At 36.5% G+C, this 21,215-nt stretch overlaps 1 long non-coding RNA gene across 1 annotated transcript; it reads left to right on the top strand.

Moving 5' to 3' along the window:
* Positions 1-7,210: 7,210 nt before the first annotated feature.
* LOC116565856 lies at positions 7,211-20,629 on the top strand. The gene is made up of 3 exons (XR_004275626.1): positions 7,211-7,478; positions 20,314-20,319; positions 20,618-20,629. It is a non-coding gene; the product is annotated as an uncharacterized LOC116565856 (long non-coding RNA).
* Positions 20,630-21,215: the final 586 nt, after the last annotated feature.

The raw sequence follows: 21,215 nt of genomic DNA, 5'->3' as shown, positions 1-21,215 counted from the left end.
ATCACCAGGAGACCTCTAGTTTCAGCTCTGATCTTAAAATTAAAAAAAGCTAAAAGTTGAAAATCAATAGCTTGTTTTGACCCCATCAGGATACAGAGGTTGCAGGACAAAATCTAAAGAGAGAGGCATACCCAGAGAGACGCTGCAGATATCTGTGTACTTGAAGCAGAAAATCAGGAACTACAAACTGCTGGGAACATTTAAATGGTAATTTTGATAAATTGCCAGGGGCTGAGTTTGACCCAGTGTGACAGTAAGAAACTCCTGGGGCCACAGTTTTAGAGGGACTACAGGTATTGATCGACTTACCACCTATGCAACTTACGACCATTCGACTTTACCATCACAATCGCTAGCCACGACTACTCTGCGTCTGGGAGCGCAAACGTTGCCCAGCTGGGCGTACGACAGTGCGGACCAGCTTCCGGCAGCACTACCATCTCCGCGTGCACCATTTCAACTGTACATATAGCCTACTCAACTTACGATCAAATCGTGTTACGACCGATCCACGGTCCCGACTGTGGTCGTAAGTCGAGCACTAGCTGTACTACACTTTGATGCATTTTACCTCTAGGAAACCCACCAGGTCCTCAGAGCAAAGAACCAGAAAGATTACCTTGAGGCTCTGAGAGAAAGAGAGAGGAAAAGTAATCCTTGTGAAGTGCATTTTGAGAATTCTCCATAATCAAGGTGTATTCTTCATGGAAAAATATCTTCTCAGATCCTTATCTATCTGGAAGAAAGACATTTCCCCTCTTATTGACTCTTTATAAGTTTGTTTTTACAATAAACAGTTGTAAAAGTGGCAACTCATGGACATAGACCCAGAAACAAACTGAGATTTAATTATAAGATTATACTGTAGAATCTTCCCCTTCCCTACACCTTATCACTATATTAAAAGAGCTCCAGTAAAATCACAGTGGATTAAAGCTGAAAGAACTGCAAGACACAGGCTGTATTTAAGAAGAGGCTTTTGGAAATTTCCAAAGACAGGTGGAGAGAAAAAAGCAAGGAAACTAGAGTAATTTGAAAACCTTGGCATGTGCAGCTACAGCAAACATTAAAAACAGTCTAACTCCTAGACAGATCAACTTAAAACCTTACACTAAAGGCTAATTACTCAATTCCTGTTACCTAATACATCATGTGTGGTTATCAGTGAAAAATTAAAAGACACACTAAAAGGCAAGAAAAAACACAGAGAAGACAAAGCAAGCAGAAGAAATCTCAGATATGACACAGATTTTGGAATTATCACACAGGGAGTTAAAAAAATAGTCAATGTATGTGAAGAGATGTGTAATTTCATAGTGAGATGGAAACTAAGAATCAAAAGGAAATACTGGCAATCAAAACACTAAGAAAAATTATGATGTTTTCAGAGGGCTTATCATTAGACTGGATATAGCTATGGAATGAGTGAGGTTAAGGAGAAACCAAATTGAAATGCAAAGAACAACATAAATAAATACCCCAAATATCCAAGAATGAGAGGACAATTACAAAAGGTATAAATACACATAATTGGAATACCAGAAGGAGAGGGAAGAGAACTGATAGAAATATTTGAATATTGAATAATATTTGAATAACAATTTTCCAAAATTAATTACAGATATCAAAGCATAGCTCTTGGAAGCTCCGAGAACATTAAAAAGGATATATACCACACAAATATGTAGGTAGGCATATTATATTCAAACTGCAGTAAGCCAAACACAAAGTATAAAATCTTAAAAGAAGGCAAGAGGAAAACACTTGACTTATAGAGGAACAAGGATAAGGATGACATCAGACACAGGAAGCTTTGAGAGTAATAAGCAAGATAAACACATACCCACAGAAATTACACCTAGGCACATCATGTTAAATTGCAGAAAACTAAAGATAACAGAAAATATTGAAAGAAGCTGGCAATGAGTGGAGTTGAGTGGCGAGGGGGAGACAGCTACTTATGGAAGACTGAAGAAAAGAATTTCAATAGAATTTAATCTGAAGCCATATACACAGGAAGAGAGTAGAATAAAATATTTAAAGTCCTAAGACATGAGGTGAAGGGGGCGGGAGACTACACCAGGATAGGATTCTATATCCAGATAAATTATTTATATGAAGGAGAACTAAAGGCTTTCTCAGAAAACACAAACAAGCATACCAGATCTGCTCTGCAAGAAATGGCAAAAGAAATGATGCTTCAGGGAGAAGGAAGCATACAGGTCAGTAACATGGATCTACATAAAGAAAGGATAAATATTGAAGAAGAATAAACAAACCTAAGAGAAAATATTTTATTTTTCTTATTCTTAGTTGGTCTAAAATACAACTGTTTAAAGGAGTAACAATAATAAAAGTAATACTAATAATGTATTGTGTGATTATGACACATGGTTAAGTAAATTGAATGACAGTAAGGCAAGTAGTGATGAAGAGAAATTGGGAATATTCTGTTGAGGAAATCTGCACTACATGTGAAGCAGAATAGTGGTATTTGAAGGTGGTTAAGATTCGTTCAAAATGTATAATGTATAGCAACCACTAATTTTTTTAAAAGTGGTATATATAACTGATATGCTAAAAGAGAAAATATAATCATATTAAATGCTCACTTAAAAGCAGAGAAAGCAGAAATATAGTAAAAGAAAAAAGAAAACAAATAGAAACAAAACATACAAATGGAAAACAGTCACAAACATAGTAGATGTTAGTCCAACTACATCAATAAATATTATGATTGTGAGTAATCCAAACACACCACTTAAAAAACATAGACTGCCTGAGTGGATTATAAACAAGCAAGCAAACAACAAAAAGACCCAAGTATTTGTTGGCTCCAGGAGACTTACCTTAAATATAATGATACAGATAGATATAGTAAAAATAAAGGTATGAATAAAGATTTACCACTTTAACACTAATCAAAAGAAAGCTGAAGTACTTATATTAATTTCAGACACAGCAGTCTTCAGAACAAGCAAAATTATCAGAAATAAAGAAGGGTATTACATAATAATAAAGGAGTCAATTCTCTAAGAAGACATAGTAATTCTTATTACAAGTACATTTAACAATAGGTCATCAAAATCATGTGTGACAGCAGTGGTGGCATACACCTGAAATCCCGGCTACTCAGGAGTTTAAAGTAGGAGAACTGCTTCAGCTCAAGAGTTTGAAGCCAGCCTGGACAACTTAGTGGGACCTCATCCCCCACTGCAAAAATGTTAGAAAATGGAAAAAAAAAAATGTGACACAACAACTGATAAATATGCAAAGAGAAATCTACAAACCCACTTCTATAGTTGGAAATTTTGAAATTGCTCTTTCAGTAATGGATAAATCAAGTAGGCTGAAATCAGTAAGCATTTATTTGACTTGAACAGAACTGTTAATTGACTTGATCTGACATTTATAGAACATTAGATTCAACAACAGCAGAATACAGATACTTCTCAAACTAGCAGGGAACATGCAACAAGATTAATCAAAATCTGGGCCTTAAAATTCACCTTAACAAATGCAGAAGAGCTGAAATCTTACAAAGTGTGTGTTTCATATCACAATGGAATTAATTCAAAATCAAAGCAAAAGGAAAGCTAGAGTATTCTCCAAATATTTGTAGTGAGGAAAGGGACCCAAGCATCTAGGCTCACCTCCCATTTGACTTCCACACTGCATTTCAATAGAAGAAAAGGCTGGACAACCAGTGCCTCCTTAATTGCCTTCCTATAGGTAGCAGGCATAGTATGGGGGAATATTTCCAGAAGACACAGTTTTTACTTAAACAAGATCAAACCCCTACCCCACACCTACTCCATGGACCAAGACCCTTTCCCATGTAATTTCTAAAACTATAAACCCAAGACCCTTTCACATGTAATTTCTAAGCCTGTAAACCAAAGACCCTTTCACGTGTAATATCTAGAGCTGTAAGCCTATGTAAAGGAAGAGTTTCTCTTTGTTAGAGGAGCTTGGCAATCGGGCAGCTATGTGCCTTGCTCCCGGCCAAAATAAATCACTCTTTCCTTCCGAGTTTGGTGTCTGAGAGGTCTGTTTCTCATGGCTGTTCCTGCTTCATTTTGGTTCCCTCACTGGGAAGCTAGTTTCGGTTGGTAGACAGCTGGCAAAGCCTCTCAGGTGGTCTGCCTAGCCCTTTGGAGCATCCCTGCGTGGGGCTCCTGCCCACAGGGTGATGCAATTCCTGAGAGAGCTCCTGGGCAGGTATTGGCCTGGTGGAAAGCCTCACCAGAGCAGAGCTGGGAAGCCCCCACAGTGTGGAATCACCCAGTGGCTGAATACCGAGAAGGAAAGGGTACTTGGAAGGTCCAGACAACAGAAACATGGTAGGATCGATCCTGGGAAACTTGCCCACTTCCTTTAGGGGGAAGCGTAGCATGATCACCACATGTGCTGGAATTTGGCACTCTTGAGCTTTGCGCTTTCTCTTTCTCTCCTTCTGCCACTAACCTTGGAAGTTTTGCTTTTGGTTTCCATTTGGGTGGAGGGAGGAGAGTGATTGTGTGAGTGAATGGAGGGGTCCAACTGGACTCATCGGCCATGAAATGTGGGAGTGTCAGGCCCGTTAGAGAGGGCCTTACACTCTGAGCGACTTGTGGGGCTGGCTGGAATTACAGACAACCACATAAGGCTAAATGGAGGAGCTCTCGCAATCTAGGCATTGTGAGAGGATTAATGATTTCTCTTAATGCCAAATAGTGTCTGAAATACTTTAGAAAGAAAGGCGATTCTACCAACCTGAAGCAAATGTGAATCAGAGAGTCTGTAGTGCTCCTTGCTGGGTGGGAACTGCTGTGGGTGGAGTAATGCTCTCTTAACTGTGAGGTCTGTTTTTCAGTGTGTAAGCATGGGTCACACTCATAGCAAGCCCACTCCTTGAGGGACCATGCTGAAAAATTTCAAGAAGGGATTTAGTGGGACTAAGGAGTAACTATGACACCAGAAAAGCAAAGGACTTTATGTGGGGTAGACTGGCCCTTAGAGGGGACCCTAGATAGGTCTCTTGTCTCAAAAGTATGGGATGAGTTTATATGCAGTGAGCCAGAACACCTTGATCAATTTCTGTACATAGACTCGTGGTTACAGTTAGTTTTAAACCCTCCGAAGTGGTTAAGAGGACAGGATGCAATTATTTCAGTGGTGAAGTGACCGACAGCTAAGAAAAACATCCCAAACCCCACTCCACCTGCCAAAAGACAAGGACTCCCAAGGTCCTGGCAAATTTGGTAACAGAGATGTGGACTCCCAAGGTCTTGGCAGATTCAGTGGCAGGAAAACAGCCTGCTAAGGTTCTGGCAGATCCAATGGCAGAAGAGTTTTTGCCAATAATGCCCCTCCTCCTCAAGGACTCCCTGCAACTAAAACTGCCTCAGGCAGGGATTATCAAGGCTCCCATAGTCACTTGGGAGGAGGAGTGAAGACCCTCCTAACCAGGGACTGAAAACTGCAGGCCAGTGCAGGGCTTGTATTTGGCTAATCAAGCTGCAGTGACAAACTCTCATTAGGTGCATTATCTCATTACTCTTGCAGGCTGTGGTTAGGGGAGGTGAGAAGGGTAAACTAAAAGCTATTGTGGGGTAAGATAGCCTAGGAGAGAGGCTGTCTGCAGCATTCTATAACACCTGTGGTTCTTCTAAGAATTACTAACCTAGGACACTGAATTTTACCACCCAATTGTTATCAAGGTGTATCTGCATAGAAGAACAGCAGATAAGGTGCCACCAAGTCTGACCACACAAAATGCATCAAGGGGCTTTTATCTCCTGAGCATTGTGGACACAGCAATCAGAGTTACTCCATATTCTGATAACCTAGGCAGAGCCTGTGGCTTTCCGGCTATCTCTGCCCTGCAAGGCCTTCCTGCCTTGCAAACCCCCATCTGCAAAGACACTCCTGAGTATTGTGAACAGAGGTCACATTCCTTCCCAGAGTTCTTGCACAAGCCCTCTTTACAAGACCCTCATGCAGACTCTATGTTGGGAAGTCGTGGGACCAAAGCAGTCTTTCCTGCCTTGCAACCACACCACTGCATTCCATGGTTTTAAAGCGCTCTCAGATGGTCTTTACTATAGGCCTCCTCTTACCGCTTGACTTCTGTTTTTACACGCCTTAAACAATTTTTGTTTTACTGCACCATTGTTTGGAGTTTTAACTCAATATTTGATCCACAGCATGAAGCTCAATGTATAAAATGCAAAGCAAGCTTATAATCATTTAACTAGAAATAACATAGGCCTGCCCCTGGCCATCTCGGCCCACAGATTATGGCTAAATCGAATTTGCAGCCAGCCCTCAGGGAGTATTGGCAGTATCCACAGAAGACCAAGTGAGGCTGTGTAGGTTACTGCCCAGTGCCTTGACCAGCCCTAGACTTCAATGCATATGTTGTTTAGAGAAGCAGCTACTAGTTAAACTAAGGAAGCCTATTTTTTAATTTCTATTGCTATATCAGAAATTACACTTCATTGTTTAAACAATAATCATTCACCATATTCCACAGTTTCTTTAAAAACAAAAAACAACTTTAAGTTCAGGAGTACATGTGCAGATTTGTTACTCAGGTAAAATATGTGTCATGGGGATTTGTCATACAGATTATTTCATCACGAAGGTATTAAGCCTAGTACCTATTAGTATTCTTTTCCAATCCTCTCCCTCCTCCCACACTTCATCCCCCAGTAGGCCCCAGTGTGTTGTTCCCCTCTATGTGTCCATGTATTCTCATCCTTTAGCTCCTACTTATAAATGAGAACATGTGGTATTATTTTTCTGTTCCTGCGTTAGTTTGCTAAGGATGATGGCCTCCAGCTCCATCCAGCCATTCTGACTGGTGTGAGATGGCATCTCATTGTGGTTTTGATTTGCATTTCTCTAAGCAAATCAATTGAGTTGACCTTTTTTTCATAAGATTATTGGCCACATGTATATCTTCTTTTGGTAAGTGTTTGTTCATGTTTGTTACCCACTTTTTAATGGGACTTTTTCTTGAAAATTTAAGTTCCTTATAGATGTTGGATAAGTAGACCTTTGTCAGATGCATAGTTGGCAAAAATTTTCTCCCATTCTGTAGGTTGCCTGTTTACTCTGCTGATATTGTCTTTGGCTGTATAGTTCCTTTTGCTGTGAAGCAGCTCTTTAGTTTAATAAGACCCCAAGTATCGAGTTTTGCTTTTGTTGCAATTGCTTTTGGCATTTTCATCATGAAATTTTTGCCTCTGCCTATGTCCTGAATGATTACTGCATAGGTTGTCTTCTGGGGTTTTTATAGTTCTGGGTTTTACATTAAGTCTTTATCTATCTTGAGTTAATTTTTATGTATAAGGAAGGGGTCCAGTTTCAATCTTCTGCATATGGCTCGTCAGTTATCCCAGCACCATTTATTGAGAAATCCTTTCCCCATTGCTTGTCTTTGCCAGGTTTGTCAAAGATCAGACAGTTATAGGTGTGAAGTCTTATTTCTGGTGTCTCTGTTCTGTTGGTCTATTTTCCTATTCTTGGATCAGTACCATGCTTTTTTTGTTACTGTAGCTCCATAGTATAGTTTGAATTTGGATAGTGTGATGCCCCCAGCTTTGTTCTTTTTCCTTAGGAATGTCTTGGCTATTCAGACTCCTTTTTAGTTACAGATGAATTTTAAAATAGTTCTAGTTCTGTGAAGAATGTCAATGGTAGCTTAATGGGAAGAGCACTGAATCTGTAAATTGCTTTGGGGAGTATGGCCATTTTCACGATACTGATTTTTTTCTAACCATGAGCACAGAATGTTTTTACATTTGTGTCATCTCTGATTCTTTGAGCAGTGGTTTGCAGTTATCTTTGTAGAGAGCTGTTACCTCTTTAGTCAGCTGTATTTCTAGGTATTTTATTCTTTTTTTGCTTCCACAGTTTCTGAGGGTTAGGAATTCAGACAAGGCACAAAAGTGACAACTGCTCATATTGTCTTTCTTAGGGCTCAGATGGAACACTTGTATCCTAGAGACTGAAATTTTATTTTTATTCCCTCAGAGAGAAACATTTAATAGGGACTTAGAACAGAAGTGAGATCTTAGGCCACTGAGAGAAAATGAATCCCTGAACTTGCCCTCCAGAAAGTACCTTTTTTATAGCAAACTTCTTTTGGTAAGACATATGCAGCTGCTCAGGTCTCAGACACTCCTGTGAAACTCTGACCACTGGGGAGGTTGGAGAAGCATTTTTATGAGGGGTTATCTATGCTACAGGTACTGTTTCTTGACATTTCTGTAAGAACATTGGTATGCAGGAGTTATTATGGCAATTTCACTTCAAGATGGTGTTGCTCTTGCCATGCAAGGGACTGCTTGCCTACATGGAGACTGAACCTTCTTAAGACTCCTTTAGTCCTATGACTGGCATCTGATGTTAGCTGTCAGCTAAGGCCCTAGCTGGACTGTCACTTGGAAAACCTATATGTCACCTTTGAAACATGTGCCTTAATTTTTCTCACCACATTGTAGATAGGTTCTATGGGTATACATCAATAGAGAACCAGGAGGAAGCCATCTTGCCTTATATGAACTAGCTGTGGAAGTCATGTGGCATCATCTCCACCACATTCTATAGGTTGAGGTAGTTTCAAATGCATATTCTGGTTAAAGAAAAGGGAACACAGATGACACATTTTGATGGAGGCATGTCAATCTGTCAATGTCATATGTAAGAACATTTTGTGGGATCGGCTATATCTTGGTTAGGCCATTGTTAGAAAATATAATGGGATACAGAGCCAGATACACAAAACCCTGTAACTGTTACTTTTCTCCTCACCCATAAGGTTATAAAAGCTATGCACTTCTTCCTAGCTGCTCAGGAGTCATCTTGCAAAAGTACTGATCATGAAGGGTAGAAGACAAGAAATGTGACAGAATTATTTCTAAGAAAGGCTAGCATTACAAAAAGCTGCCTTTTAAATTATCTAATATGAACTTAGTTCTATACTGGGTAGGATTAACAACTAATTTTTTTACTACCCCACGTGTGGGGATTGGCACAGAAAAGAATAGATTAGTAATACATATAATTTAAAAATTACGTTTTTCTCAATACCTTTATTCTCAATTGAAATTTGTGATTCTGTTTTTACTGAATTGGGTTAAAAAATATTACCACTGGCTTAGGGATAATTCTTGATATTACAAAAAAATGCTTGCTTGCATTTAAAATAGTAAGTTGCCTGATTTGGATTAGATGATAAAATTGTTGACATTCAAAAAGTCTCATCTGGAGTTCAGGCAGACACCTCTGAAATAGGAAAATGATTGTATGTTCATAGGCCTCTATAAATATGCACCTATTAAACAGAAACCTAATCGTTGCTTTTGGAGGAAGTTCTAAACCAATGACTATTGATGCCCCCAGAATAAAACCTGCGTATGTAGAGTTAGGGAAATTTACCATGTGGTATTGACATTAATTTTTGTGATTCATGCATGTGAGAATATTCAGTTAAGAAAATGGGAGTTCTCAGTACCAGTATAGAAAAGTGAGAAAAGGAGGCAAACTTTGGGCATAAGGAGATTAAAAACAAATAGCTCCTCCTTCCTCTGGCCAAGGGATACTTGGAGATTCATTTTTTTAATGTTCCTTTGAGCTGCCAGTCAGGAGTCATGTAGGTGTTATTGTTCTAATCTTTATCTTTTGTTTTTATTCTATTTTCTTGAAGACTTGTATCTTTTATCTCCTATACTAAATTGCTTATTTTGGGTATCATATTTTAATTCTCAAAGAGTTTTCTTTTGTAATTGTTCCTTCTTTATGCCATTAAAAAAAAAAGTAAATGCTATTATTTTCTCTTACCTTTCTAAAGTTAGTATAAATAATTACTTTAACTTACATTTTCTTTGCTTTCCCTATTTTCTGTTTACTTCTTAAGTAGTTATTTTGATGTTAAAGAATTTCCTCATTTGACTGATGATTCTTTTTTTTTTTTTTTTTGACTGATGATTCTTAACTATGCAGATATATTTAAGAGTGAGACACCAAAACAGATGAGTAGCTCCGTCAGTGGGTGTGGCTCTTGGACTAGAAGTCTTCCCTGCAGGGTGATAAGGTGAACAGCTACCTTTACACTACGGATGTTTCACATCAATATCTATTCATCCTGTTCCCTTTGGTTGGTCAGATTTTCCAGAGAACGATCCTCCAGTATTATCACAGGAAGTTATAAAGCCACCTTCTAAAAGAGGAAGTTTTCACACTATTCTCTATGCACACATTTACCTAATCTCTCCATGTCTACTTTGCTCCTTGATTTCCTGCATGCTTGCCTTCTCTATATCTAGAACTTCTCTCGTCAGTTTTCTTCAGAGAATAAACACATAGACTCCTTGGGGTTAAAGAAGGAGAGTCAGCTATATTTGTTTACAGTGAGAACCCAAAGGATATGACTATTCCTAATAAAGTCTTTCATGGAATTTCTTTGTAGTCAGCCCCCTACACATTCACAAATTTTACATTGAATGTTACACAAACTTCCTGGGCCTTTCTGGGGTTCCATAGAGCAGATTCCCATGATTCTCACTGAACCACCACAACAACTGCAAGAACATTGCTAAACATTTATCTTCTACCACCTGCCTTGCATCACCCTGCATTGGGATAAGAGGGTTGTGGAATTCCCCTGGATTAATTGAATTCAAAATTCATATTTCTGTTCTTTGTTCTTTTTTTTGAGATAATTTTTTAAGAAAAAGGGAAAAGATATGTTCACTCTGTCTTTTTGAAATAGTAAGTCTTGTTTTATAATAATGTATTTTTATTACAAAATTAATATGCTTAAGCTAGAAGAGATTTAAATAGAAATGACAACCTAAAAATCATCCTTAATCCTGTCACTCTAAGATAATTGGTATTAAAGTACATATTCTTGACATATTAATTCTCATTCAAAGATGATTGTTAAACCACCCAGATCCTCAAGATTTTTTCTCACAAAATAAAAGTATTAGACTAAATGAACAATAAGGTAAAATACACCTTTCAGAGCCTGTTTACTATTTAATAGAATGAAGCTTTTTATTAGAATTTCAAGTATATTTATTTCTACTTATAATTTCTATTCTGTTACGACTTTTATCAACATTAGGGAGCACCACCTACAGATATGTACTTTAAGACTTGATACTTAATTTCTATACAAAGATATGACTAAATAAGTAAGCCAAGTTAAAAACAAAAACTTTCATACCATAAAGAAAATAAAAGGTGTTAGTCATCAATTGCTCCTCCAGGAAGAAAGAAATTATCTATAGTTTCATTTCTCACAGCTTAGAAACAGTAACACTTGTAAAGCTCACATGAACTACCTAATTAATCAATCATGATTCAAGACATTGAAAAATCCTTTCACAATAGAGGCCATGTCTTATTTGTCCTTATGTCTTTCATGGTGCCTAGATAGCTGCTTCACACATCTTGACTCCTAAGAAAAGGAAATTAAATACCTGAAAAAATAATTCTGAAAAAACTTAATAGACCACGTTTTTACATTCAGGTGAGGTTTCTCCCTTTGCTGAGATTAATTTCAATCTAGCCTAATATATGGGGAGAAATTAATTTATTGTGCAGATGGCATTTGCAAGTTAAAATGTTGTTTGCCTGGCTTTCCTCTGAATGAAGTTTCTTCTCTTTCTCTCTCAAGCAAAGAAAAACATCGTTTCATTAAATATGTATGGAGATGTCTAACTTTCAAATATGCCAAAAGAAAAATGGTATATTTGGAGTATAATGAATTTGATCAATTAAAATTTTTAAGTTTTAATTATGTTTTACTAAACAATCTATATTTATTGCATAAAAATAAAAATACAGATGAGCAAAAACAAATAAATAAAAATATTAGAACCATAATCCCAACAGTTAAACATAGCCACTGTTAATATTTAGCTCTAGTTTTTTATGCTTATCATACTTAAAAGCAAGGAATTGTATGATTTAAACACACACACACACAATAAAACCAAAAACCAAAAGACAAAACAAAAAAAAAAACCAGAAATGAGCCTATTTTTCTCAAAGGTCTCACAGTCAGACGAGGATTAAAGACCTGCCAAAGCCTCTAATATGGCTGATCAAAACAAGTACTCAATGCTCATGCTCAACGCAAAGATCTGTATTATGAATTGAGAGAATGAGGATCCAGTGATCTTACCAACTACTGGTATCCTTTCATCTCTCATCTTGCTTTCATTTTTCTTTGGAATGAATACAACCAGATTAAGGTGAAAAACCAGTGGGTCATCTTGGACCATTACTTGCATATGTCTGAAACTTCTATCTTTTCAGGTTAGAAAAGTCATTCAAACAAGTAGGATATGCAATCATTCTGAACTTGGGCAAATCCATGGTTTAGTACAAGGGTTGGCGAACCAAATTCAGCCCACTGCCTATTTTCTTATGGCCTATGTGCTATAATTATTTTTAAATTTTTAAATGGTTGAGAAAAAAATCAAAAGAAGAATAACACTGTATAGCACATGAAAATTATTTGAAATTCAAACTTCAGTGTCATAAGTAAAGTTTTATTGAAATAGCCATGGACATTCATTTACTTAACATCTGTGGCTTATTTCATGCTACAATAGTGTTAAGTAGTTAAGACAGAAATTGTAGGGCCTACAAATCAGAGCTGACTATTTACAGAAAAAATTTGCTGACTCCTGGTTTAATCTTTTAATTTAATTTTATTTTTTAATATCAACATTAAGGGTTTGTCTTCCTTGGTCCCTCTTCTCTATGACTGATATTTTAGTATGAGAAGGTTAATCTTATTGGGCTCACTCACCTAATACTAACTTATAAAATTATAAGACATCTATTTTTTAAATTTGTTTAGCTGTTGTATCTTGAATAAATTTTAGCAAAACTAAAACAAATATGGAAACATCTACTAATGAGTACATTTTATCTGATGCCTTTACTCAAAAGGGTATATTCCAGCTATATGCGCTACATACTTTCTTATGACCTCTTTATCCGAAGCTAAGATAATCACTGAAATGTCAGTTTTTAAAAGTCCTCTTTTTTGAATTTTAAGTTCTGAGATACATGTGCTAAATGTGCAGGTTTGTTATATAGGTATACATGTGCCGTGGTGAATTGCTGCACCTATCAACCCATCACCTAGGCTTTAAGCCCCACATGAATTAGGTATTTGCCTAATGCTCTTCCTCCTCTTGCCCCCCAAGCTCTGACAGGCCCCAGTGTGTGATTTTCCCCTCCCTGTATCCACGTGTTCTCATTGTTCAACTCCCACTTGTGAGTGAGAACATGCGGCATTTGGTTTTCTGTTCCTGTGTTAGTTTGCTGAGGTTGATGGTTTCTAGCTTCATCCATCTCCCTGCAAAGGATGTAAAGTCATTCTTTTTTATGGCTACGTAGTATTCCATGGTGTATATATAACACATTTTCTTTATCCAGACTATCATTGATGGGCTTTTGGGTTGGTTTCAAGTCTTTGTTATTGTAAATAGTGCTGCAACAAACATACATGTGCATGTGTCTTTATAGTAGAATGATTTATAATCCTTTGGGTATATACCCACTAATGGAATTGCTGGGTCAAATGGCATTTCTGGTTATAGATCCTTGAGGAATCACCACACTGTCTTCCACGTTGTTTTCTGACTTTAATAATCACCATGCTAAGTAGTGTGAGATGGTATCTCATTGTGGTTTTGATGTGCATTTCTTTAATGACCAGTGATAATAAGCTTTTATTTATACGTTTGCTGGCCGCATAAATGTCTTTTTTTGAAAAGTGTCTGCTCATCGTACCTTTTTCCCACTTTTTGATGGGGTTGTTTTCTTTTCTTGTAAGTTTAAGTTCTTTGTAGATTCTAGGTATTAGACCTTTGTCAGATAGGTACCTTGCAAAAATTTTCTCCCATTCTGTAGGTTGCCTATTCACTCTGATGATAGTTCTTTTGCTGTGCAGAAGCTCTTTAGTTTAATTAGATCCCATTTGTCAATTTTGGCTTTTGTTACAATTGTATTTGGTGTTTTAGTCATGAAGTCTTTACCAGTGCCTATGTTCTGAATATTCCCTAGGTTTTCTTCTAGGATGTTTATGATTTGGGGTTTTATGTTTAAGGCTTTAATCCATCATGAGGTACTGTAGACTTTTAGTATAGTTTGAGGCCAGGAAGCATGATGCCTCCAGCTTTGTTATCTTTGCTTAGGATTTTCTTGGTTATACAGGCTCTTTTTGGGTTTCATATGAAATTTAAAGTAGATTTTTCTAATTCTGCTAATAAAGTTACTGGTTGTTTGATGGGAATAGCACTGAATCTATAAATTACTTTGGGCAGTGTGGCCATTTTTGCAATATTGATTCTGTCCATTAGCGTGAAAAAAATTTTTTTTAATTTGCTTGGGTCCTTTTTTTTTTTTTTTTTTTGATCAGTGGCTTATAGTTTCCCTTGAAGAGGTCCTTCACATTCCTTCTAAATGGTATTCCTAGGTATTTTATTCTCTTTCTAGCGATTGTGAATGGCAATTTTCTCATGATTCCCTTTTCTTTGAAGCTCCTAGAACTGATAAATTCAGCAACATTTCCAGATACAAAATTAATGTACACAAATCAGTACCTCTGCTACACACCAACAGTGACAAACCTGAGAATCAAATAAAAAACGTGACTCTTTTATAATAGCTGCCAAAAAATAAATACTTAATAAATACCTAACCAACAAGGTGAAAGACCTCTACAAAGAAACCTACAAAACACTGCTGAAAGAAATCATAGACTTCACAAACAAATGGAAACACCTTCCATTTTCATGGATAAGCAGAAGCGATATTGTGAAAATGACCACATTACCAAAAGTAATCTACAAATTCAATGAAATTCCCATCAAAATAGCACCACCATTTTTCACATAATTAGAAAAAAACAATTCTAAAATTCATATAGAACCAAAAAAGAGCATGCATAGCCAAAGCAAGACTAAGAAAAAAGAACAAATCTGGAGGCATTGCACTACCTGATTTCAAACTATACTGTAAGGCCACAGTCATCAAAATATGGTACTGGTATAAAAATAGACATATAGACCAATGGAACATAATAGAGAACCCAGAAATAAACCCAAATACTTACAGCCAACTGATCTTTGACAAAGCAAAAAAAAAAAAAAAAAAAGTGGGGAAATAACACATCCTGTTTAACAAATGGTGCTGGTATTGTTGGCAAGCCACATATAGGAGAATGAAACTGGATTCTCATCTCTTACCTTGTACAAAAATCAACTCAAGATGGATAAAGGACTTAAATCTGAGACCTGAAACTATAAATTCTAGAAGATAACATGGGAACACCATTCTAGCCATTGACTTAGGTAAGCCTTTCATGCCCAGAAGTAAATGCAATAAAACAAAGATAAGTAGGTGGGACTTAATTAAGCTGAAGAGCTTTTTCACGGAAAAAGGAACAGTCAGCAGAGTGAACAGACAACCCACAGGGCAGGAGAAAATCTTCACAATCTATGTGTCTGACAAAGAACTAATAACCAGAATCTACAATGAACTCAAACAAATTATCAAGAAAAAAAACAATTTTATCAAAAAGTAGGCTAAGAACATGAATAGACAGTTCTCAAAGGAAGATACACAATTGGCCTAAAAACATGAAAAACTTTTCAACATCACTAATCATCAGGGAAGTGCTGGGTGGAAGGATTCCTACTCCATTATCTTTCAGGGGTATTCTTATGAGTGCTCTAATGCCGGAGGAATACACTTGTGTATAACGCTAGCATGCTCTGCAGAATTCCCTAGAAACATCCCTTAAAATTTTAATCCTCTTTAAGTTGAACAGAAAGAACATTCTACAAATCCATAGACATAGGTTGAGAAAAGAATGGCAATGTGATTCCTATAGCAGCAGTGAATATACAGGGAGAATTTCTTCACTGAGTGTATCCAGAGGCTCAATCCTAAACAGACCACTTACATTTCATGGTGGACTTTATCTAGTCATATTCAAACTTGTGGTTTGGTGGATCAGCATGGTCAATGCATGTGTTGGGTCATTTGTGTCTCATGATTAGGCATTTGTTTTCTAGAGGCTTGTGGTAAGTCAAATATTCATCCTCAAAAGGAAAGTGGCATTTTCTGCTGCAAGATGTCTAACTTTGTGTTTAGACTTTAGGGAACACAGCTATACGTCCTTTGGGATTTTACCACTTGGGAATTCAGCTCTATTAGAGATTTCAGGCCTCTGAAAATGAGCGATACATTGGGGAATAAGTGGAAGCACAGTTCACACTTTATTCTGAATCAGCTTAAAATTCTTCAGTGGTTCTATAAAGTATGCACAGTGAAGTACAGGAAACCAGCCAAAATAAATTGTTAAGCAGCAAAGCATATCTAGAAGTCAATTAAATGTTATTCTACCTTCTAGTTTAAAAGGACTAAAAACTATCCTTAACTGTGGAGGAGATTACAATTTATGCTATATCTTTAGACTGATAAAAATTTTACTTAGGTGTATATTCCCATAGGCTTATATCTAACTTCTATTACTCTCGCCTTTTTTTTTTTTTTTTAAGTTTAGAATTCTTACCACTGTCTATTCCATACGGGTAAGCATTCTTGGAGAAGTGTGACATCCTCGGGTAAAGATGTGGTCCACATTGTTCATGACTAATTTATGAGAGAAATCTGCCCTTGCCATATATAGGTGTGATATTTAGTCAGCTTCCATAGAGTCTCTAAGCACCTTTACAAAGATCTAAACTTATGTTAAATTTTGGATAAATTGAAACAATATTCCAGAACTTTCATTATGTTTTACCAAGACGAAACTTAAGAAATAAAAGAGAGCTTATAAAATCACCATAACTGGAAAATATTCACTGGTGATTAAAATGTTAAGAATTTTGAGGGAGAAGAAATATTTTGATTTATAAATTTCACAGATACGAGGAGCACCAATGGTATTGGTCAGCAACATCCTAACTCCATTTGATATTATTTACTGCATAGGTTAGGGAATCACCAGCTTGATTTTATTTTTAATTACTAAATATCCTTTCTAAGTATATACTCCCAACTTTGGGATATGATGACTACATAAAATATGAACCATACATCCCACCTATTGTGAGAAAAGCTCGGTCTCGATTCTTTATTGCTTGACACTATTAGCTTCCAGTGGGCCACTGTGATCAATGTCTGAAAACTTTAAAGATATTATCTGTAGAGTAATCATATTCTCTTATAACTCTTTCACTTTTTGAAAAAGACCAAGTAAATCAGCCAAGGTATGTGTAAAGCCATTATAGCAGTCTTTATCACGGGATCTTTATTTTCTGGCCTTCAATCTTCAGTCTCATTATAACCAAGGATACCAACTATTCTTATCATAATAACAAATTTAGTACTGATTATTCCTAGAAGCTTTTTTAGTATTTTTTACACATTATCTTTATTCTCATGACAACCATATTGGGTAGCATTCTTATCTTCTTTTCACAACTGAAGAATCTGAGGCCCCAAATCCCACAAGTAGAAGGTGGAGCCATACATGCAGCCTGAACCAAGGCTGTGTGTATACACTGCTGGAGTCATGTTCTGTTAGTATGAAAGAAATATGGCTCCCTCTTTTATGAGCCATTGCAATGTCTCTCATACAGCTCAAATAGAATCTTAAGAAGTACTTTTACATTTTCTTTCATGCTTTGTGAGTCATAACCAAATGTCTCCAGCTCTGTCATTCCCCAAAACTGGATTACAATCTCCACTTTTTGCTTTTGCTGATAGGCACTACCTGTGTCTATCAACTCTATAGATATTTCCACCATAATCAACAACGCTCTTATAAGTATAGCCTTTCCTGCAAGTGGAGAATGAACACAAGGCCCATTTAGCTCTTTGGAGTTTTTCCTTTAAAAGCCTCTCCTTCTAGCCACTAACAGGATGGAAACATTGTGTAGGAAACAATGTGGCTTTTGCTGATAGATTCAGTATAAATCTACTATATACTGTAAATCCTTTCTCTCCAAACCATTGAATCTCTTTGCCCAAATTACACCAAATGCTGGCTCTTCACAGTAGTCATTATGAACCAGGACTTAGTATAATTGTACATCATTGTTTAAACCAGCAACCTGTTAAAACTCTTGAGATTTGTCCATTGTGCTTTAATGTGTATTTTCGGTGCATCCAACAAGTAACAACAATAACAACAAAAAAATATAGCATACTCCAAATATGTTCTGTCTCCTGGACAAAGCATTTTTAAAATCCAAGCCCATTTCATCTCTTCTAGCTTCTGTCAATACACTGACAGCTTATACAACCCATCCTGAAAACATTTGCACTCCTGAATATGGTTTTGCATAGTGATTCTAGGGTCAGTGACAAACTTCCACTCTAGTTACTGGATATGTCTCATAACTGGGAATATAATGATATCTGCAAAAAAAAAAAAAAAAAAGAAAGTATGGTAGGAGGAGTTAGGGGGTAAAAAAAAAAAAAAAAAAAAAAAAAGATTAGAAATGTCCTGATGTGTCACACGCCTCAACCATAAAGCTCACTTAACCCTTTTAAAAGTTTATACTTAAGCGAGCAACATTTTAAATTTCCACCAGTCAGCGTCCTAACCATGAAAAGTTAAGGCAACTGGGAATTCAGCTTACCTGCACATGGCCCTCTTTGCACTATGTGAATGCACTGCTTGGAGCATAGCAGTGCCAGGACTAAATTCAAGTTGAAAGTGTTTTCTTCCACAGTGACATGGTTGTACCAGTTAGGATACCTTTGAATACAAAGGGCAGAAACCTAACTAAATAAGCTTCCATAATGGGACTTTGCTTTCTTATACAACCAAGGTCTGGGGTAAAGGAGCTTCCAGTGTTGCTCCAAGAGCGCAGCAGCATTATTGAGGATCGAGGGTCTTCCCGTCTTCCTTTTCTACCATACATAGATGATGCACAACTTCAGGCTGGCCCCTCATGGTTTTAAGATTGTTACTGCAGTTTCAAGCATCATGACAATCAATACAGCATTCAGTCTAAGGAAAGGGGTATTTATTAAGCATTTATATAATTGTGGATGATCAACTTTCCCATAACACAGGCAGACAGCCTTTCACATCCCAAACCAGGCTTTAGCTACGATGGATTAAGATGCCTGGCCATAACCTAGTCACAGATAAATCAGGCAAAATGGTTATCTCACATTTTAATCTTTGGCCAAAAATGTCCTAAAATGTAAAAATGTAAAGGTTGTTTGTTGGGTAATCAGTAAAGCATATTTGACACATTAGTGGTCCTCAATTTTGTTAGCTGTCTACAATTAGAATGTATTCATGTAGGTAACATAGGGTTACCATAAAATCTTAGAGTATTCTGTATCCTGTTACTCTTTCACATTATAATATCTCTCCAAAGCATTCTAATATGGTGTCTATTCTGTGGCTCAAAGCCTTGATTTTGTTGAGTGTGTCCTCCTGAAACAATAGCATCATCAGGTGATAGCCTTACTTATTTACTATCAAAACCTAAATTTTGTGTTTCCATTATTAATGAGAGTACCTCATGTTCCCCATTTTGTTCCATCCAATTCCATGTCACATCTGAAGTCTATTCTTTAAAACCTAACTACCTAACTACCATGTACCAATATGTTGCAAAAAACTGTAAGTGAGAGAAGAGATTAGGGTTTGGTACAGGACAATTGTTATAATAGTGCCCCAAAATGTTTTGTCTCTATGCTGTCATTCTATATTTGGGTTTCAGTTTGGATGAGTAAAATATGCATCAAACTATGCAGGATGAGATCATTGGCTTCTCTTTATTTAGGAAAGATCCTAAAAATGGTAATTTTGTCGCCATTCAATATGGAGACAGATACTGGGCAGAGTATTATCTTTGCCACATCAATGTGGATTGGCCTCTTTCCAGAGCAGACAATGGTGGTTACCTTTGAATCATGAATTTTAATTCAATCAATCAATTGTGGCTAGGCTGTCAGGGTTAGTTTTATTCAACCAACTTAGGTAGCATAATATCAGCAGTTTATTGTTAAAACAGTATTTTTAGAAAAATATAGGGGATTTCAAATGTACTTTAGACTGTATTTCTGAACCAATTGGAAGCACTAAGAGGAGCCGTTTAGCGAATGGTTGTTTTATACTACTCAACATGCTAAGAGTGTCACATAATTAATATCACCACTGTACAGGAGAAGAAACAAAATCAGAGGAAGTGAATTCCCCAGGATCATATAACAGATAAGCCTATCTATACTCACTGAAATCTTTGAGTAGCTTTAAAGAAAACAGTTAAAAAAGAAAGTCCTTTAAATTTAGCTACCCTTCACATCAGAGGCATGTAAAAACAAATACACATAAGGAGGCACCAAAGTATTAACCAGGTAGTAAATGCTTGTGCTTAATATTGTTTCAAGCAGCCTTTAAGTAAAATAAAGTTAAAATAAAATGTGTCTAAACTTTAAGTAATAGTCTCCTTTGTAATAGAATTCTATCTAAAACCTCTGCTTCTTAAACACATTTGGTGGTTGCTTTCGTTTTAGATGATTTTTGTAATGCTTCTTTCTCCATCTGTTATACAAGAAGAAGATTATTCTGTTCTGGCTTCTGCATGATGGGCATGAGGTTAGGTGCTTTACGCATACTGGGCTGCTGAGACTTTTATTTCTCCTATTTGAAATATGCACTTCTCCATTGATTAAAAAGGTGGATTATAATAGCATACACTATATGAAATTCCTTAATACATGCCTTTAAATATTACACAATATAATTTGTCTGAGCCATCTCTGAAACATCTCCTAATCTATAAATTATTATTTTCCTAAGTGATGCAGGTATTTGTCCTTTTTATCATGAGTGTGTACAATTTTTACTCTGATTAAAATCATGTCCTAAATGGAACATTACAAACTAACCTGGATAATGGTTTTGATCTATATTCTGCTGTTGGATACATGCTTCTTATTTTTAATTTGTATTCAGATATGCACATCAGGAGGGAAGAGTCTAATTGATTGTTCTGAAGACACAGTACATACCACATCAAAATAATTGGAAATTTGGAATGCAGCCTTGTATATATAATGCATTTTCCCCTAGTTACTATTTCTTTTGAATCTGAGGTTGTGCAGTCAAAATGCAAACATTTTGAAAATTACTAAACTGAAAATTTATTATGAATGCT

Source organism: Sapajus apella, unplaced genomic scaffold (assembly GCF_009761245.1).
Source record: "Sapajus apella isolate SASKATOON/1434 unplaced genomic scaffold, GSC_monkey_1.0 scaffold41, whole genome shotgun sequence".
Lineage (NCBI taxonomy): Eukaryota > Metazoa > Chordata > Mammalia > Primates > Cebidae > Sapajus > Sapajus apella.
This window is presented reverse-complemented; position numbering and strand designations above follow the sequence as displayed.